The sequence below is a fragment of the Triticum aestivum genome, chromosome 4A (genome assembly GCF_018294505.1).
Source record: "Triticum aestivum cultivar Chinese Spring chromosome 4A, IWGSC CS RefSeq v2.1, whole genome shotgun sequence".
Classification (NCBI taxonomy): Eukaryota; Viridiplantae; Streptophyta; class Magnoliopsida; order Poales; family Poaceae; genus Triticum; species Triticum aestivum.
In genome coordinates, this window is record NC_057803.1 from 345,514,456 (window position 1) to 345,532,433 (window position 17,978).

Genomic DNA, 17,978 nt, shown 5'->3' on the forward strand with positions numbered 1-17,978 from the left:
AATGATTCCGCTCCAGGAGACGCGTATGAGCTCAAGTGGGAGTTCGACGAAGACTCTCAACAATACTATGTTTCCTTTCCCGATGATCAGTAGTGGTGCCCAGTTGGGGGTGATTGGGACCGTGTCGCATGTTGGGTTCTCTTTTATTTTGGCGCCGTAGTCGGGCCATGAGTGTTTGGATGATGTAATGTTATTTATGTACTTGATTGACGTGGCGAGTGTAAGCCAACTATGTTATCTCCCTTTTTAGTATCATATTACATGGGATGTTGTGAAGATTGCCTAACTTGCGACATATGCCTTCAATGCGATTATGTCTCTAAGTCGTGCCTCGACACGTGGGAGCTATAGTCGCATCGAGGGTGTTAGAAGTTGGTAATCAGAGTCTTCCTCGACCTTAGGAGCCCCATTGCTTGATCGTTTTTAGCGGTCGAGTCGTGTCTAGAAAAATGTTTTGAGTCTTTTAAGAATTATATATCGGAGAGTTTAGGAATTCTTTTTACTTCCCAGTCTCCTCATCGCTCTGGTAAGGCATCCCAACGTAGAGTTTTGACTCTTCTCTTCTCAAATTTCACTAAAAAAAATTTAGGATCACGCGGGTATCTTGGAATTGTTCCGATGGTTTTATGATGAGAACATTGTCTTGGTGCCTCCTGTCAGGGGTTTAGTGGAAGTGTCCCGGGGAGTTGAGCTCTGAGGTGTTGTCATCATAATTGTATCGTTGCAGTTCTGGAATACCTGAGTTTAGTACGCCGACATCAAAAATCTCTTTTATGCAGTTCGTTGGTGACATAACCTCGACGCCACCCAGTACTGGGGCGGGAGTTCGGGAGTATCGCCATAACTTGTATAACGGATGCTTTTCGAAGGTTGAGGTAGATGGTTTCCGAAGGTTTCTTGGTTATGTGTTGAAGGATGGATACAGCTGGATGTAGGATTTGCTAGTTTGGGTGAGATATTATGCTTCCCCTGTATCCCCAACACCTGATTGCATAACCGGAAAGGTTCGGGAGTTTCATAGGTGGGAATTCTAGTAGCTCTAGTTTTTCTTCCATGGATATTGGTTTGAGATTGGGATTTCTTACCGATTATTCGTTCTTGATCTGTACCTTGTTGATTTATTTCTCTACCTTAATTCTACGTGGCTTCTCAATTTATGGATATGTGACCATTTCAAGAGGAATGCATTCGTTCATTTTGTTCGGATGTGAAGACTATATGTTGCAATTTTCATTCCATTGGATTCAGCTTCATTATTTATCTGTCAATGTGCTAATGGTGGACAACCTCTTCAGGATGGCTCCTCCAACGCGCACGACTCCGAATCCTGATCCGCCACCACCTCCACCTCCTCCGGAGGCATGGCAAGCTGTGATGGCCGCAACCAATGCAAACACACAGCTGATCATGCAAATTCTCCAAGAGCGCAATCAAGGCAGTCAAGGGAATCAAGGCAGCAATCAGAGTCACTTTGCTACGCTCAACCAATTCCTTGCTAATGGGCCAAAGACTTTCAGCAATTGTGTTGAGGCAACCGATGCTGACGATTGGCTTGTGGATTTGTGCAAGCATTTCGAGTGCAGTAACGTCAGGCCTTAGGACTTTGTGAAGTTCGCTTCCTTCCAACTCAAAGATCAAGCTGCAGAATGGTTCCAGCAGTACAAGGACTCCAGAGGTGGACGTGTTATCACTTGGGATGATTTCCGTCGGGATTTCCGAGCTCATCATATTCCGCAGAGCGTTGTCGAAAGCAAGCGTGAGGAATTCCGCAATCTGAAGCAAGGTTCTTTGTCTGTCTATGACTACAACAAGTTGTTTCAGAAGCTCACCCACTTTGCCAAGAAGGATGTCCCTGATGAGAAGAGCATGATATATCAGTTCAGGGGTGGTCGTAGAGAAGAAATTCAGCTCGCTCTTGTTCTCTTTGAGCCCTTGAGGTACGATGAGTTCTACAACATGGCACTGAAGCAAGAGGCTGCTCAGTTGAGGTGTGATGCTTCCAAGAAGCGAGTCAGAGATGTTACTCATTCTTCCTCTACTCAAGTGGCCAAGCAGTAGAAGTTCTGGCTTCCTCCTCCTCCGTTCCGTCAGCCATATTAGCAGAAGAGCAAAGGTGGCAGTGGTTCTTCCCACCCACCCAACCCTGGCTTTCAGAACAAGACTTCGTCTCAAGCTCCAAGATTGAGTGCTCCGTATCACCGTTCGCTTTCAGAGGTCACGTGCAACAAGTGCCAACAGAAGGGTCACTATGCCAACAAGTGTTTCAACCAGAGGCATCTTCCTCCTCCTCCTCCTGTCAGATCGGCAAGTACAGTTGTGGTCAAGCATAACCCCAAGTCCGCCAAGGTCAACTTGCTGAATGCAGCTCAGGCAGAGGAATCACCAGATGTGATCATGGGTAACCTTCCTGTTAATGACATTCCCGCAAGAGTTCTTTTTGACACTGGTGCATCTTTATCATTTTTGTCGAAGCCTTTTGCATCCATGCATGATGTGCATACTATTGATTTGCCTAAGCCGATAGCGGTTTCTTCTCCGGGTTTGTTCATGAACACCAAAATGATGGCTCCGGATGTTACTATCACATTGGGCGACTACAAGTTCCTTTCTTCTCATATGGTGCTTGGTAACTCAGATATTGATCTTATTCTCGGAATGGATTGGCTTTCTAAGCACAAGGCTCAGCTTGATTGTGCAGCCAGGCAGATTCAATTGACTCATTCGTCTGAGGATGTAATTGTCTTTGCCGCTCGTGAGGATACTATCTGTCTGTTTTCTCTCAATGAGAAGGGTGAATTGGATGCCATCTATCAAATTCCAGTCGTTTGCGAATATCAAGATGTCTTTCCAGAAGAGCTCCCAGGAATGCCTCCGCACCGGCCAGTTGAATTCGTTATTGATCTTGAGACTGGCACGGAACCTGTGTGCAAACGTCCTTACAAGCTCGGACCTGAAGAGTTGAAAGAGATGAAGAAGCAACTCGACATGCAAGAGAAAATGGGTCTCATCCGGCCTAGTTCTTCTCTGTGGGGTTGTGGTGTTCTTTTTGTGAAGAAGAAGGATGGAACGGACCGACTTTGTGTTGATTACCGTCCAGTGAATAAGAAGACCATCAAGAACAAATACCCACTTCCCAACATCAATGAGCTGTTCGAACAACTCAAAGGTGCCCAAGTATTGTCCAAGCTTGATCTCCGTATGGGTTATCACCAGATTCGCATTCGTGAAGAAGATATTCCCAAGACAGCATTCAGAACAAGCCTTGGTTCTTATGAATACACTGTCATGTCTTTTGGTCTCGCCAACGCTCCTCCGACGTTCTCTCGCATGATGAACTTCATCTTCAACGCCTACACCAATGACTTCGTTTTGGTCTATCTCGACGACATTCTGGTTTTCTCGAAGAACAAGGAAGATCATGCCAAACACTTGCGTTTGGTTCTTGATAAGCTCAGGGAACATCAGTTCTACGCCAAGTTCTCCAAGTGTGAATTTTGGCTTGATGAGGTTCTTTATCTTGGTCATATCATCTCTGCCAAGGGCATTGCCGTGAATCCTGAGAAGGTGTCTGCAATTGCGAATTGGGAACCTCCTCAGAATGTGAAGCAACTCCGCAGTTTTCTCGGTCTCGCAAGCTATTGCCGAAGATTCGTTGAAAACTTTTCTAAGATCACGAAGCCTCTCTCTAATCTTCTTCAGAAGCACATCAAGTACGTTTGGTCTCCGGAGTGTGACATTGATTTCAACACTTTGAAAGAGAAGTTGATCACTGCTCCAGTTCTGACTCCGCCTGATGAATCCAAGCCGTACGAGGTCTTTTGTGATGCCTCTCTCCAAGGTCTTGGCGCAGTATTGATGCAAGAGAAGCAAGTTGTTGCTTATACATCTCGCCAGTTGAAGCCTAATGAGAAGAACTACCCCACTCATGATATCGAGTTGGCGGCAGTTGTGCATGCTCTTTTGACTTGGAGACATCTTCTATTGGGAAGAAAAGTGGATATTTTCACTGATCACAAGAGTCTCAAGTACATCTTCACTCAGCCTAATCTCAACCTCAGGCAAACTCGATGGGTCGAAATGATTCAAGAGTATAATCCAAGTATTGAGTACACTCCAGGCAAGGCCAATGTGATTGCTGACACATTGAGCAGAAAGGCCTACTGCAACAGTCTGATTCTCAAGCCTTATCAACCCGAGCTTTGTGAAGCTTTCCGCAAGCTTAATCTGCAAGTTGTTCCTCAAGGTTTCCTCGCCAACCTTCAAGTCTCTCCTACCTTAGAAGACCAGATTCGCCAAGCCCAGCTTCTTGATGCTATGGTGAAAAAGGTGAAGATTGGGATTGCCAAGAGTCAGTCCAAGTACAAGTGCTACCGCCTTGATGACAAGGACACTCTCTTCTTCGAGGATCGTATTGTTGTACCCAAAGGTGACCTCCGTAAAGTGATCATGAACGAGGCTCACAATTCTCTCCTCTCCATCCACCCTGGGAGCACGAAGATGTATCAGGACCTTAAGCAAGCTTATTGGTGGACTCGAATGAAGCGCGAGATCGCTCAATTCGTGAATGAATGTGATGTCTGCAGAAGAGTGAAGGCAGAACACCAAAGGCCAGCAGGTCTCCTCCAACCTCTTACCATTCCAGAATGGAAGTTTGACCACATTGAGATGGACTTCATGACTGGGTTTCCAAAGTCCAAGCGTGGCAATGATGCTATATTTGTTGTCATCGACAAACTCACCAAAGTGGCTCACTTTCTGCCTATCAAAGAGTCGATCACTGCAGCTCAATTGGCGGAACTCTATACCTCTCGCATTGTCTATCTGCACGGTATTCCTCAAGTGATCTCTTCAGACCGTGGCAGCATCTTTACCTCGAAGTTTTGGGATTCTTTTCAGAAGGCCATGGGCACTAACATCTGCTTCAGCACAGCTTTCCATCCTCAAACAAGCGGTCAAGTCGAGCGTGTCAACCAGATTCTTGAAGATATGCTTAGGGCTTGTGTGATCTCCTTCGGCATGAAGTGGGAGGATTGTCTTCCTTATGCTGAATTCTCCTACAACAACAATTTTCAAGCAAGTTCGGGCAAGGCCCCTTTTGAAATTCTGTATGGCAGGAAGTGCCGTACCCCTCTCAACTGGTCTGAAACCGGTGAACGTCAGCTTTTGGGTAATGACTTAATCACAAAGCAGAAGAAATGTGCAAAGTCATTCGTGATAACCTCAAAGCAGCCCAATCCCGCCAGAAGAGCTACTATGATAGTAAGCACCGTGATTTGGCTTTCGAAATCGGAGATCATGTTTACCTCCGTGTCTCTCCTATGAAAGGTACTTGTCGCTTCGGTATCAAAGGGAAGCTTGCCCCTAGATACGTGGGACCTTTCAAGATTGTCAGCAAGAGAGGAGACATCGCCTATCAACTCGAGCTTCCTTCAAACTTTGCAAATGTTCACGACGTGTTCCATGTCTCTCAGCTTCGAAAGTGCTTCAAGACTCCTGACCGCACCGTCAACTTCGAGGACATTGAGCTCCAAGAAGATCTCTCTTATCGTGAGCACCCAGTTGCTATTCTTGAAGAGACTGAACGCAAGACTCGCAACAAGTCAATCAAATTTCTCAAAGTCAAGTGGTCACACCATTCCGACCGTGAAGCTACCTGGGAACGCGAGGATCACATCCGTTCTGAGTACCCGACGTTCTTTCAGTCCTAGATCTCGGGTCGAGATCTTTTCGTAGTGGTGGAGTGTTGTAACACCCCGTATGTAACTTTCCCTTTTTGTACTCCAACTCTTGCCGTTTCCGGCATTAAGTTAATTTATTTTCTCGGGTTCGGGTCTTTGTCTCCATGTGTTGTTGTCGTTGTCATGCATCTCATATCATGTCATCATGTGCATTGCATTTGCATATGTGTTCATCTCATGCATTCGAGCATTTTCCCCGTTGTCCGTTTTGCATTCCGGCGCTTCGTTCTCCTCCGGTGGTCTTTTCTAGATTTCTTTCGTGTGTGGGGATTAAACATTTCCGGATTGGACCGAGACTTGCCAAGCGGCCTTGGTTTACTACCGGTAGACCGCTTGTCAAGTTTCGTACCATTTGGACTTCGTTTGGTACTCCAACGTTTAACCGAGGGACCGAAAAGGCCTCATGTGTGTTGCAGCCCAACACCCCTCCAATTTGGCCCAAAACCCACCAAACTCTGCTCCATGTCCTAGAGCGTTCGATCACAATTGCGTGGCCAAAAACCGCACATCATTTGGACTCTCCTAGCTCCCTCTATGCCTATTTAAACACCCGCCAAAATCCGGATCTTCCTCTCCCCCGAAAACCCTAGTTTCGCCTCCGCGCCGGCCGGACACATCCGTCCTGACCGGACGAAATCGCCGCCGCCCGCCCGCACCAGTGGCAAGCTGCCACGTGGCGTGCCGCCGCCGCTGCCGCCGAGGCCCGCGAGGCCCATCCGGGGCCCCCGCGGCCCAGATCTGCCGCCGCCACCGCCGCCTCCTCTTCCCCGCGGCCGGGCCCGCTCGCCGTCCGGCGCCGCCGTGGCGCCATAGCCGCCTCGTCTCCCGGGCCGCCGCGCGGCCTCTCCCACCGCCAACGGCCGCCGCCTCCGCGCCGGCCTCGCCACGCCCTTCGTCCGGCCCCGCCGCCTCGGCCATCGCCGGCCCCAGGCGACGCCGGCCGCCGCCTCCACCACCTCCCGCCGGCCGCTGCTTTCTTCTTCCCCGACGAACAGCTATAGTGCGCGCCCGCCTCGGATTCCGCGCCAACCCTAGATCTGAGGAGGTTGATTTTTTTCACCAAGTCCCAGATATTTTTAGTCCATATGCTTCTGTTCACAGCTCCGTAACTTTGCATCTGTAGATCCGAATCATGCATATAGCATATCAAAATGTTCATCTCAGAGAGTACATCATTTCATTCCATTGCATCGTTTTCATTTGAGTTCATCTTGATGCCCGAAATGCTGTTAGAAGAGGGCTACTTGAGTTAGTTGTCGGATCTGTTACTCCGTTTAGCACTTTTGTCTTTTTTGCCATGATTATTGTGTGCATGATATGCCCGTGAGTTCTTCATATGTTTTGTTAAGGGTTTTGTCATCTTTCCAGAGGTGCAACCCATGTATTTTTAGGATGTGCGTGGTGACTTGTGCAAGCTTGCAAAGTGGTGCACTTGCTAATTCTATTTTCAAGGACTTAGTAATTTCACTGTCCTGGGATTGTTTATCTCACGATGCCATATGTTCATGTCGTTTCCTAGTGATCCGTGCCTCTTTTGAGGATGATCAGTAAGGGAGTTTTGTTAATATTGTAGTGCTCTATCCATCCATGTCTTTGTTTGCAATTATGGAGCACCCTAGCTTGAGTCAATCGAGCTCCACTTTTGCTTCGTTGTGAATCTGGGCAGATCGTCAACTTGTTTGCGATTTTGCCGATGTTATTGTAGTTGATCCGTGCATGCTATGCCATTGTTCTTGCCATGTCTAGCTTGCATTTTGTTCCTTCTTAAGGGATGTGTGCTTGTCTTGCCATGACTTGCACCGTTGTGAGTGCATCGAGCTCGTAAACATGCCTTCGTGAGTTATGTTTCAGCATGTCCCAGTTTTCACTAAGTCTGAAAACTGATTATGTTTTTGCTATGTTCGTGTGCTTGTTAGTATATTTTGTGATCCCTTTTGGCTCAAGGTCACTAAGGGACTTTTGTTAAGCTTGTTGAGTAGCTCCATTCCATGTCTTTCTTTGTCATGTTCAGGTCCTGTAGCATGTTGTTTTGTTGCTCCGAAGAGGGCTATATGATCTGAAATTCCAGACAAGTGTTAATTTTACTAAGTCTGAGATCTGTTTACCATTTGCATTTTTGCCATGCTTGTTTGTACCTGTTAATGGATTAATTGACCGTAGCCCGGTGCTAGACTTTTGTTAAGAATCTTGTGTGCATCCCTGCCATGTATTTTGTTTTCATGTTTGGGTGTTGTAGCATGTTCATCTCGTTGCATTTAGATGCCTACTTGCTGTAAATCGCAGACCGGTGTCATTTTTGAAACGCTTGCCATTTCCAAACCGTAACTCCGATTCCGGCGTTCTTTATATCGTTTTCAAGCGATTTCATCTCATCTTTCCAGTGGCACCCTTGGAATTCCAAGTTGAGGCCAGCTTCATGCATTTCCTGTCATATCTTGCATTTTGCATCCCGCATCGCATCCCGCATAGCATATCATCTTTGCATCGTGTTGTTTGAGTTTGCACGTGGTTGATTGTGTCCTTGTTGCTTGTTTGTCTTGTTTGGGTAGAGCCGGGAGACGAGTTCGCTAACGAGGATCCCGTTGAGTTTGCTTTTGAGGATCCAGTCAACTCTGACAACTGTGCAGGCAAGATGATCCTACCCTCGAAATCACTACTATCTTTGCTATGCTAGTTGCTCGCTCTTTTGCTATGCCATTGCTACGATGCCTACCACTTGCTTGCAAGCCTCCCAAATTGCCATGACAAACCTCTAACCCACCTTTGTCCTAGCAAACCGTTGATTGGCTATGTTACCGCTTTGCTCAGCCCCTCTTATAGCGTTGCTAGTTGCAGGTGAAGATTGGAGGCCGTTCCTTGTTGGAACATTTATTTACTTGTTGGGGATATCATTATATTGCCATGTTATCTTAATGCATCTATATACTTGGTAAAGGGTGGAAGGCTCGGCCTCTCGCATAGTGTTTTGTTCCACTCTTGCCGCCCTAGTTTCCGTCATATCGGTGTTATGTTCCCGGTTTTTGCGTTCCTTACGCGGTTGGGTTATAATGGGAACCCCTTGATAGTTCGCCTTGATTAAAGCTTTTCCAGCAATGCCCAACATTGGTCTTACCATTCGCCACCTAGCCTTTTCTTTCCCTTGGGTTCTGCAGACTCAAGGGTCATCTTATTTTAACCCCCCTGGGCCAGTGCTCCTCTGAGTGTTGGTCCAACCGAGCGATGTCCGGGGCTACCAGGGGCAACTCTGGGCTGGCCTACCCGACGTCTTGCTCATCTGAGTGTGCCCTGAGAAAGAGATATGTGCAGCTCCTATCGGGATTAGTCGGCACATTCGGGCGGTGTTGCTGGTCTTGTTTTAACCTGTCGAAGTGTCTTGAGTTACCGAGATACCGAGTCTGATCGGAATGTCTTGGGAGGAGGTCTATTCCTTCGTTGACCGTGAGAGCTTGTCATGGGCTAAGTTGGGACTCCCCTCCAGGGATTAAACTTTCGAAAGCCGTGCCCACGGTTATGGGAAGATGGGAATTTGTTAATGTCCGGTTGTAGACAACTTGAACCTTAATTTAATTAAAATGAATCAACTAAGTGTGTTACCGTGATGGCCTCTTCTCGGCGGAGTCCGGGAAGTGGACACGGTGTTGGAGTAGTGTTTGCGCAGGTTGTTCTCTAGCTTCTTGCTCGTGCTTTGCCTCCTCTTCTCGCTCTCTTTTGCGGATAAGTTAGCCACCATATTTGCTAGTCGCTTGCTGCAGCTCCACTCATATTTTACCTTGCCTTACCTATAAGCTTGAATAGTCTTGATCGTGAGGGTGCGAGATTGCTGAGTCCCTGTGGCTCACAGATTACTATTACACCAGATGCAGGGCCTGATGATTCCGCTCCAGGAGACGCGTATGAGCTCAAGTGGGAGTTCGACGAAGACTCTCAACGATACTATGTTTCCTTTCCCGATGATCAGTAGTGGTGCCCAGTTGGGGGTGATTGGGACCGTGTCGCATGTTGGGTTCTCTTTTATTTTGGCGCCGTAGTCGGGCCATGAGTGTTTGGATGATGTAATGTTATTTATGTACTTGATTGACGTGGCGAGTGTAAGCCAACTATGTTATCTCCCTTTTTATTATCATATTACATGGGATGTTGTGAAGATTGCCTAACTTGCGACATATGTCTTCAATGCGATTATGTCTCTAAGTCGTGCGTCGACACGTGGGAGCTATAGTCGCATCGAGGGTGTTAGACTGCGTGATGAAGAGTTGATAAAGACCAACATGGTGCTCAATGTATTTGAAGGCAAAGAGAAAACTGAAGCCAAAAGGTGTGATGTATGTGGAGCTCACGGTGGGAAGTAAAACTTTGGCTACAACGGTATTCTTTGTCGCTGAGGTGCAAGGTAACTACAATGTCATACTAGGCCGTGATTGGGTTCATGCAAACCAGTGCGTGCCATCCACTATGCACGTTTTTGATCTAGTGGGTTGATGATGAAGTGGAAGTCATTCATGCGGATAACTCGGCCTGTGTTGCTTTGGCCGAGGCATCGGTGGATTGGCAACACCCAAATGCTACTTGCTTGACGGGACGTGACTTGTCAGAATTCGATTTTCTCAGCGCAACCAAGAATGGTTTCGTGCTCGTCTCTCTAAAGCCGACTGAATGCAATCGGCTCCAAGGTATGATATGTTTAAATGGATCCTAACTCAGAGTGGTTACAAAAGCGACTTGTAGAATATCGGTCCAATGAGAACGATATGTATGAGTCCATAGAAGAGTTAGATGATATGGATAAATTAGGACAAGGTTTTACATTGACCGATCCATTAGAAGAGATAGATATAGGAGATGGTTCAACTCCTAGGCCGACATTTGTAAATGCAAATTTAAGAGCCGATCACAAAGCTAAGTTGATCGAGTTGTTGAAAGAATATGTCTGTTGCTTTGCGTGGGAATATCATGAGATGCCAGGTTTAAGCCGAGAGCTAGTGGAGCATCGGTTACCTATAAAGGCTGGTTTTAGACCATATAAACAATCGGCCAGAAAGTTTAATCCAAAAACATATGACCGGATCAAGGAAGAGATCGGTTGTTTGCTTAAAGCTAATTTTATTAGACCTTGCAGGTATGCCGAGTGGATTTCTAACATTGTCCCAGTGGAAAAGAAAGGATCCGGCAAGTTGAGGGTGTGCATTGACTTCAGAGATCTGAATAGGGCTACACCCAAAGATGAGTATCCCATGCCAATAGCCGATATGCTTATTAATGATGCTTCTGGACATAAAGTTATTAGCTTTCTAGATGGTAATGCCGGATACAATCAAATTTTTATGGCCGAAGAGGACATGTCCAAGACAGCTTTTCGTTGCCCTGGTTTTCTTGGTTTATTCGAGTGGACAGTGATGACATTCGGATTAAAAAATGCTGGCGCCACATATCAAAGGGCTATGAATTTGATTTTTCATGATTTACTCGGTGTCATACTTGAAGTCTATATTGATGATATTGTTGTCAAATCGGATGCTTTTGAATCTCACTTGGCCAATTTGCGTTTAGCTTTTGAAAGAATGAAAAACTATGGACTAAAGATGAATCCTTTGAAGTGTGCATTCGGTGTGTCAGCTGGTAAATTTTTGGGCTTCATTATCCATGAAGATGGCATAGAGATTGATCACAAAAAGATAGTGGCCATACAGAAAGTGGAAGCTCCAACATGCAAGAGAGATATACAAAAGTTCCTTGGCAAGGTCAGTTACTTGAGGAGCTTCATAGCTAATCTGTCAGGGAAGGTTGATGCGTTTACTCCTATCCTTCGGTTAAAGAATGATGTTGATTTCACTTGGGGGGCAAAACAGCAAAAAGCATTTGATATGATCAAGAATTATTTGTGCACTCCTCCGGTGATGAAAACACCCAAGCATAGGGAACCCTTCAGGCTTTACATTGCAGCAGAGGAAGGAGTTATTGGTGCTATTTTGACTCAAGAAACCGAAAGAAAAGAGCATGCTATTACATATTTGAGCAGGCGCTTATTAGACGCCGAGACAAGGTATATATTTATTGAAAAATTATGTCTATGCTTATATTATGCTTGCACAAAATTGAGACATTATTTAGTGCCGAGTGCTTGCGTAGTAGCTTGTCAGACCGATGTCATTAAATACATGTTGCATAGGCCAATTCTTAGTGGTAGAATTGGCAAGTGGGCTTATGCTTTGATTGAATATGATTTGGCATATGAATCTCTAAAATCCATGAAAGGCCAAATTGTTGCTAATTTCATTGTTGAACATCGGATTAATGACAAGCATGATATTGATATGAACCTTGTTTCAGTAGTACCATGGAGATTATACTTTGATGGTTCAGTTTGTAGCAATGGCCAAGGTGTTGGTATTATTTATATATCTCCTCATGGTGCTATTTTTGAAGCCTCGTGCCGCCTAGAATATTTTTGCACAAACAATCAAGCCGAATATGAAGCATTGTTATTCGGCCTAGAGATGTTACTTTCTATAGGCGTTACACATATTGAGGCTTACGGTGATTGTTACTAATAGTGCAGAAAGTATCCAAAGTCTTTCAGTGTTTGGACGAATCACTTAATGTTTATCTTGATAAATGTCTAGATATAATTTCTACATTGGATTGTTTTAGCATTACTCATATATCTAGGCATGACAATTGGAGAGCAAATGAGTTGGCACAGCAAGCATCCGGCTATCATGTTGATCATGGCATGTTTCATATTTCTCAAAGACCGATGTCTTGTCTTGCCAATATAGGAGAGGCCGAACCAGAACCCACTGATTCGGCCCTTAACAAAAAATCTAGTGCAGGTGACAATACCGACTGGAGGAAGCCCATTGTTGATTACTTGTGCAATCCGAGTGAAAGGGTGGACAGGTCTGTTCGGCGTATGGCTTTCTAGTATACAGTGAGAGATGACGGTCTTTATCGCCGAACAGTCGATGATGTTCTTCTAAAGTGCTTGGACGAGGACCAGGCAAGAGTTGCTATGGGAGAGGTACATGAAGGCATTTGTGGCACTCATCAGTCGGCTCCCAAGATGAAATGGTTATTGCGACGTGCTGGGTTTTATTGGCCGACTATGATTAATGATTGCTTCAAGTATTATAAGGGGTGTGAAGCTTGTCAAAAATTTGGTGATATTCAATTGGCTCCTGCTGCTATGTTACATCGTATTATCAAGCCGTGGCCTTTCAGAGGTTGGGGTTTAGACTTCATTGGACAAATCCATCCATCTTCCTCAAAAGGGCATCAATTCGTATTAGTGGCAACTGATTATTTCACTCAATGGTCTGAAGCAGTACCTCTCAAGAACATGACACATACGGAGGTAATTCGATTCACAACTGAGCACATTATTCATAGATTCGGTATTCCTCAAACGTTAACTACATATCAACGTTCATCTTTTATGTCACACCAAGTCAGAGAGTTTGCCGAATCTTATAATATAAAGTTGCACAATTCCTCTCCGTATTATGCCCAAGCTAATGGACAAGCCGAGTTTAGCAATAAAATTTTAATCAAGCTCATCAAGAAGAAGATTGAGGATAATCCAAGGAGATGGCATGAGTTGTTGCCTGAAGCTTTGTGGGCACATAGAATTTCAAGGCATGGTGCTACAAAGGTGACTCCATATGAGCTAGTATATGGTCAAGAGGCTGTTTTACCGGTGGAAGTAAATTTGAATGCTTTGAGAATAGCCAAACAAAATGATTTATCGGTAGTAGACTTTTATAACTTAATGATGGACAATATTGATGAGGTTGCCGATAAACATTTGGCTGCTTTGAAGGCCATAGAGAAGGACAAGTTGAGGGTAGCAAGGGCTTACAATAATAAAGTTAAGTTGAAGAATTTTCAAGTTGGCGATCTCGTGTGGAAAGTAATTCTCCCGATTGGTTCAAGAGATAGAAAATTCGGGAAGTGGTCTCCAAGTTGGGAAGGTCCTTTTAGAATTGCAAGAATAGTTCCCGGAAACTCTTATTTGGTGGAATCCATATGAGGGGCACTGTTACCTCGAGCTCTCAATGGCTAGTACTTGAAGAAATACCACCCAAGTATGTGGCAAGAAGCCTAAGTGGGCAATGGCCGATATATGACTATCGCCCTTAGCACAAACATGGCCGATACCTGATTATCATCCTGAGGAAAATAAATGGCCGATGGAGTGTTGACATCGTCCTTAGAACAAACACAATACAAGTTATTTTTCGGCACACAAGCTTTGCCGAAAAACAGGGGGGCATGTGTTGACACCAGATTTTGGCATGGTCACAAATCCGGGTTCGTATGCAAAAGTTAGAGGCAACACTTCACGGGCCGTCCTTGAGTGAGAAAGTATTCGGCCTTTGCCGGCTGAATGAAACCTTGCCGGGGTAAAACCTTGCCGATGTGAGGGCTTGCCGGCGTGGAAAGCTTGCCAGCGGAGAAGCTTGCCGTTGTGAAATCTTGCCGAGGGAGAAACCTTGCCGAGGAGGAACTCTTGCCGGGGTAGAAACCTTGCCGAGGAAGAACTCTTGCCGGGGTAGAAACCTTGACGAGCTAGGGAGGAACCCTTGCCGGTGTAAAAACCTTGCCGGGGTGAAACCTTGTTGGTGCGGAAAGCTTACCCGGGTGGAAGGCCTGCCGGGGTGGAGGTTGTGATAGTCAAGCCGATGAGAAGTTGAAGATGGGCTCAGAAGCTAATTCAGATGATCTTGGATGGAGAAATGTCCTACACGGAAGTTGTGCGCCCCGTCGAAACGGTCGATTTTGATATAAAAATCGTCCCAATCCGAGTTCGTATGCAAAAGTTAGAGCTATCGGAGTGCAGCCCTGTTACGAGGCGAGATGTGGCGCGCCCCACCAGACATAGGTCTGATGGGTAGCGCAAGCGAACAGGTGTTCTGCGTGACTGTTTTGGTCCAGAAGATGGCCTCAAATCGAAAAACGTTCAACAGGAAAGTTGTTCGTCTCGTCAAAACGGTCAAGATTGCTTTTGGGCTCGTTTCCATCCGAGGTTGTTTGTCACCATGAAAAGGACCCTCAAAGTACAGCCAGTTTAAACCGAGCAGTTTTGGAAAGTTCGGATAAAATCAGTCCGAATTTGACTAGGGTTTTGAACGTAAATTGATGTAATTTTCTTATAAGGAAAGCCTAGATAAATCCTTTGCTTGTACGGGCAGTCCAGCCGCCTCTTATATATGTTGGGGGTGACGGCCGATTGAAACACACAATCGAACAAATCAATATACTACTTTTTCATCTACGTTTTATCTCTCCACCATTTTTCTCTCTCGTTCTTCGCTGTTCTTCGTGTTTGAGAGCTGCGAATCCTGAGGCTCTAGGGGCGAGCGAATCGACCTAGGGCAGCCCATAGCCGCCGCAATCCCTGACGGGGTCCCTCCCGGGTACGCGGGGTTTCGGGTCTGCAAAAGCGCCCGCCGACTGTCTTGCGTATCACGCTGTCGGTCGGGTCTCCTTCGACGTGAGCTGCGGTGCATCACCCCCGGCATCGAGGGTACACGTGACGTGTTCGTGCGTCAACAGGTGGCAGGAGTTGTCGGGGCAGGGATCTGGCCGGAGCTCGTGGAGGTCGGGGTCGCCGGAGTTGGAGGTCACCGGAGCCGGTGGTGGCGCGATAGTGCGGTGCCGGCGACGAGCTTGGTGGCTGCGGGGTGGTGGAGGTGGCGCTCGGCGAGCAGAGGAGGTGGTGGGGACGGGCGCCGACCTTGGGTGGCGGAGGAGCTAGACGGCGACGTGGCGAAGTTGCGGTGGCGGCGGCAGGCATTGAGCCGGGCGACGGGAGGTGCGGGCCGCGGTGAGTGGCGGTGCCGGTACGAGAGGGCCGCAGTCGGGCCCCGGCGGTCCCGTGCGGGTGGCGGTGAAGTGGGGCGCGGGCGCGGGTGATGTGGCGCACAGCGATAGGTCTGGGCGGCGGCGACACTGAGGTGGCGGCATGGTATTGGTGGAGGAGACGTGGCCGGCGGACGTGTCCGTCACCGGCAGACGCGTCCGGCGGCGCAGTGGAGAAGGGGCTAGGGTTTGGACCCGTGATTTGGATGGGGAAGGCATATTTATAGGTAGGGGGAGCTAGGAGTGTCCAAATGAGGTGTGGTTTTCGCCCACACAATCGTGATCCAACGGCGGAGAGCATGGAGGGGGTTTAGATGGGTTAGTGGGATGCTTTGGAGGGGTGTTGGGCTACAACAAGAGAGGGGCTTTTCCGGTTACTCGGTTAACTGTTGGGGCATCAAACGACCTCCAAATGGAACGAAGTTTGGCAGGCGGCCTACTGGTGATGTACCAAGGCCACTCGACAAATCTCGACCCATTCCGGGAATGTTTTTCTCCCGCTCATGAAACAAGATTTGAGGGGTGCAACGGGTGCATGTGGGAGTATCGGATTGCGAAACGGACAACGGGGAAAATGACCGGACGCATGAGACGAACACATATGCCAATGAGATGCACATGATGACATGAGATGAGATGCATGACATGAACAAAATGCAAAATGGAAGAGAAAAAAACCCAACCACGAAGAGAATATCATATCACATCACAGGAAATGGCAAGAGTTGAAGATACACATATGGGAAGTTACATTCGGGGTGTTACAAGCTCACAGAGTTATTCAAGGGAGCTCGTCTTCGTTTTGAGTTGTGGAAGGCATCGACATGTCGAGAAGGTGCACGGGAGGCCTCGGCCATGGTGAAAACATGGTATACCAGACTTGATCCGAACCATATGGCCTGAGTTGTACCTCGGGGACCAGACGGACAAGAAATTCTGGTTAGCTTGGTGTACGACCAATTAAAGATAGCGACCAAATTTTCACAGCAGGACTGTAAACTAGATAGCCTGAGATGGCATAGATAAAGAGCAGGCGTGTAATTTTTATGTGATGATACACTTTATCGATAAAGCTTACCTTCGGCTGAATTGAAAAAGATTGTTGTGGCAGACTTTCCGCTTTCAAACTCCAAAACCCAAGGGTGGAGTGTTTCCGAATAATACACATGTGGGAAACACCAAGTATGTTTGGAAACCAGGCGATTCGGTCATAATGCTTGAACAGATAAACTGTAGTCGGGGAGTTATGTTATATTACTATTTAATGTAAGAAACATCTTCCAGAAAGAATAGGTCCGTTAAGGGTTCCTCACCCTGGGTCGGCATGTGTTTATGCATGACTAGGTAGTGATGTGAAAGAATCGCAGGAGTCTTTATGTTTTAGTAGTTTATATTGCTACAAAGGCGGTTTGTCTTTTGTCCGCTGACCAATTATTCCCTCAAGAACGCTAGCTTTCGGCTTCACCCGTCTGAGGTACATGTCCGGATGACCCGGTTGTAACAATCACAAAGGTGCTCCCTTTATGCCCTAGCCGAACGAGCAGGAACATAGGGCATAAGCACAGGAGCCAGGTAACCCAGCTTGGCAAAAACTTAAGTCATAGAGGTGCATATAATGGCGAATACAAGAGGTTTATGAGCAAACAACACATGTATATATATATATATATATATATATATATATATATGGTGAGCTTTATGCTTGAAATGATAATACACTTCTATTAGAGGAAGCCCCCAGTTATGGTGGTGTGTACATTTAAAGATGTATACTCCTCAATGTGCGGCTTACCCGAACACACACTAGAAGTTGTAAGGGAAAAAGAAAAAAAGTGAAAAAAGGATAAAAAGGTAACGAACAATGTGTCCAGACTTAGGCATAGAATCTTCGGAGTCTGGTAGTGTTCCATGGGTTCGGCACTAAGCGATTGTCCGATGCATTGCGAAGGCGATAGGCTCCTCCAGTGAGAACATCATCTATGATGAAGGGACCCTCCCATTTGGGTTTGAGCTTGTCCTTTTTCTTCTCTGGTAGGCGTAGAATGAGTTCACCGACATTATAAGTCTTAGCCCGCACTTCTCTGCTTTGGCATCTTCGAGCTTGTTGTTGGTAGAATGCGAAACGGGCCTTTGCGACATCGCGCTCCTCCTCCAGGCCATCTAAGTTGTCTTGCCGGTCGAGCTCAGCCTCTCTCTCCTTGTACATGCACACTCGAGGTGAGTCATGAATAATATCGCAGGGCAGGACAACCTCTGCGCCGTACACCATGAAGAATGGTGTGTATTCGGTTGTGCGATTGGGTGTGGTCCGCATCCCCCAGAGTACGGAGTCGAGCTCCTCAACCCAGTGTTTATCCGACTCCTTTAAAGATCACACTAGTC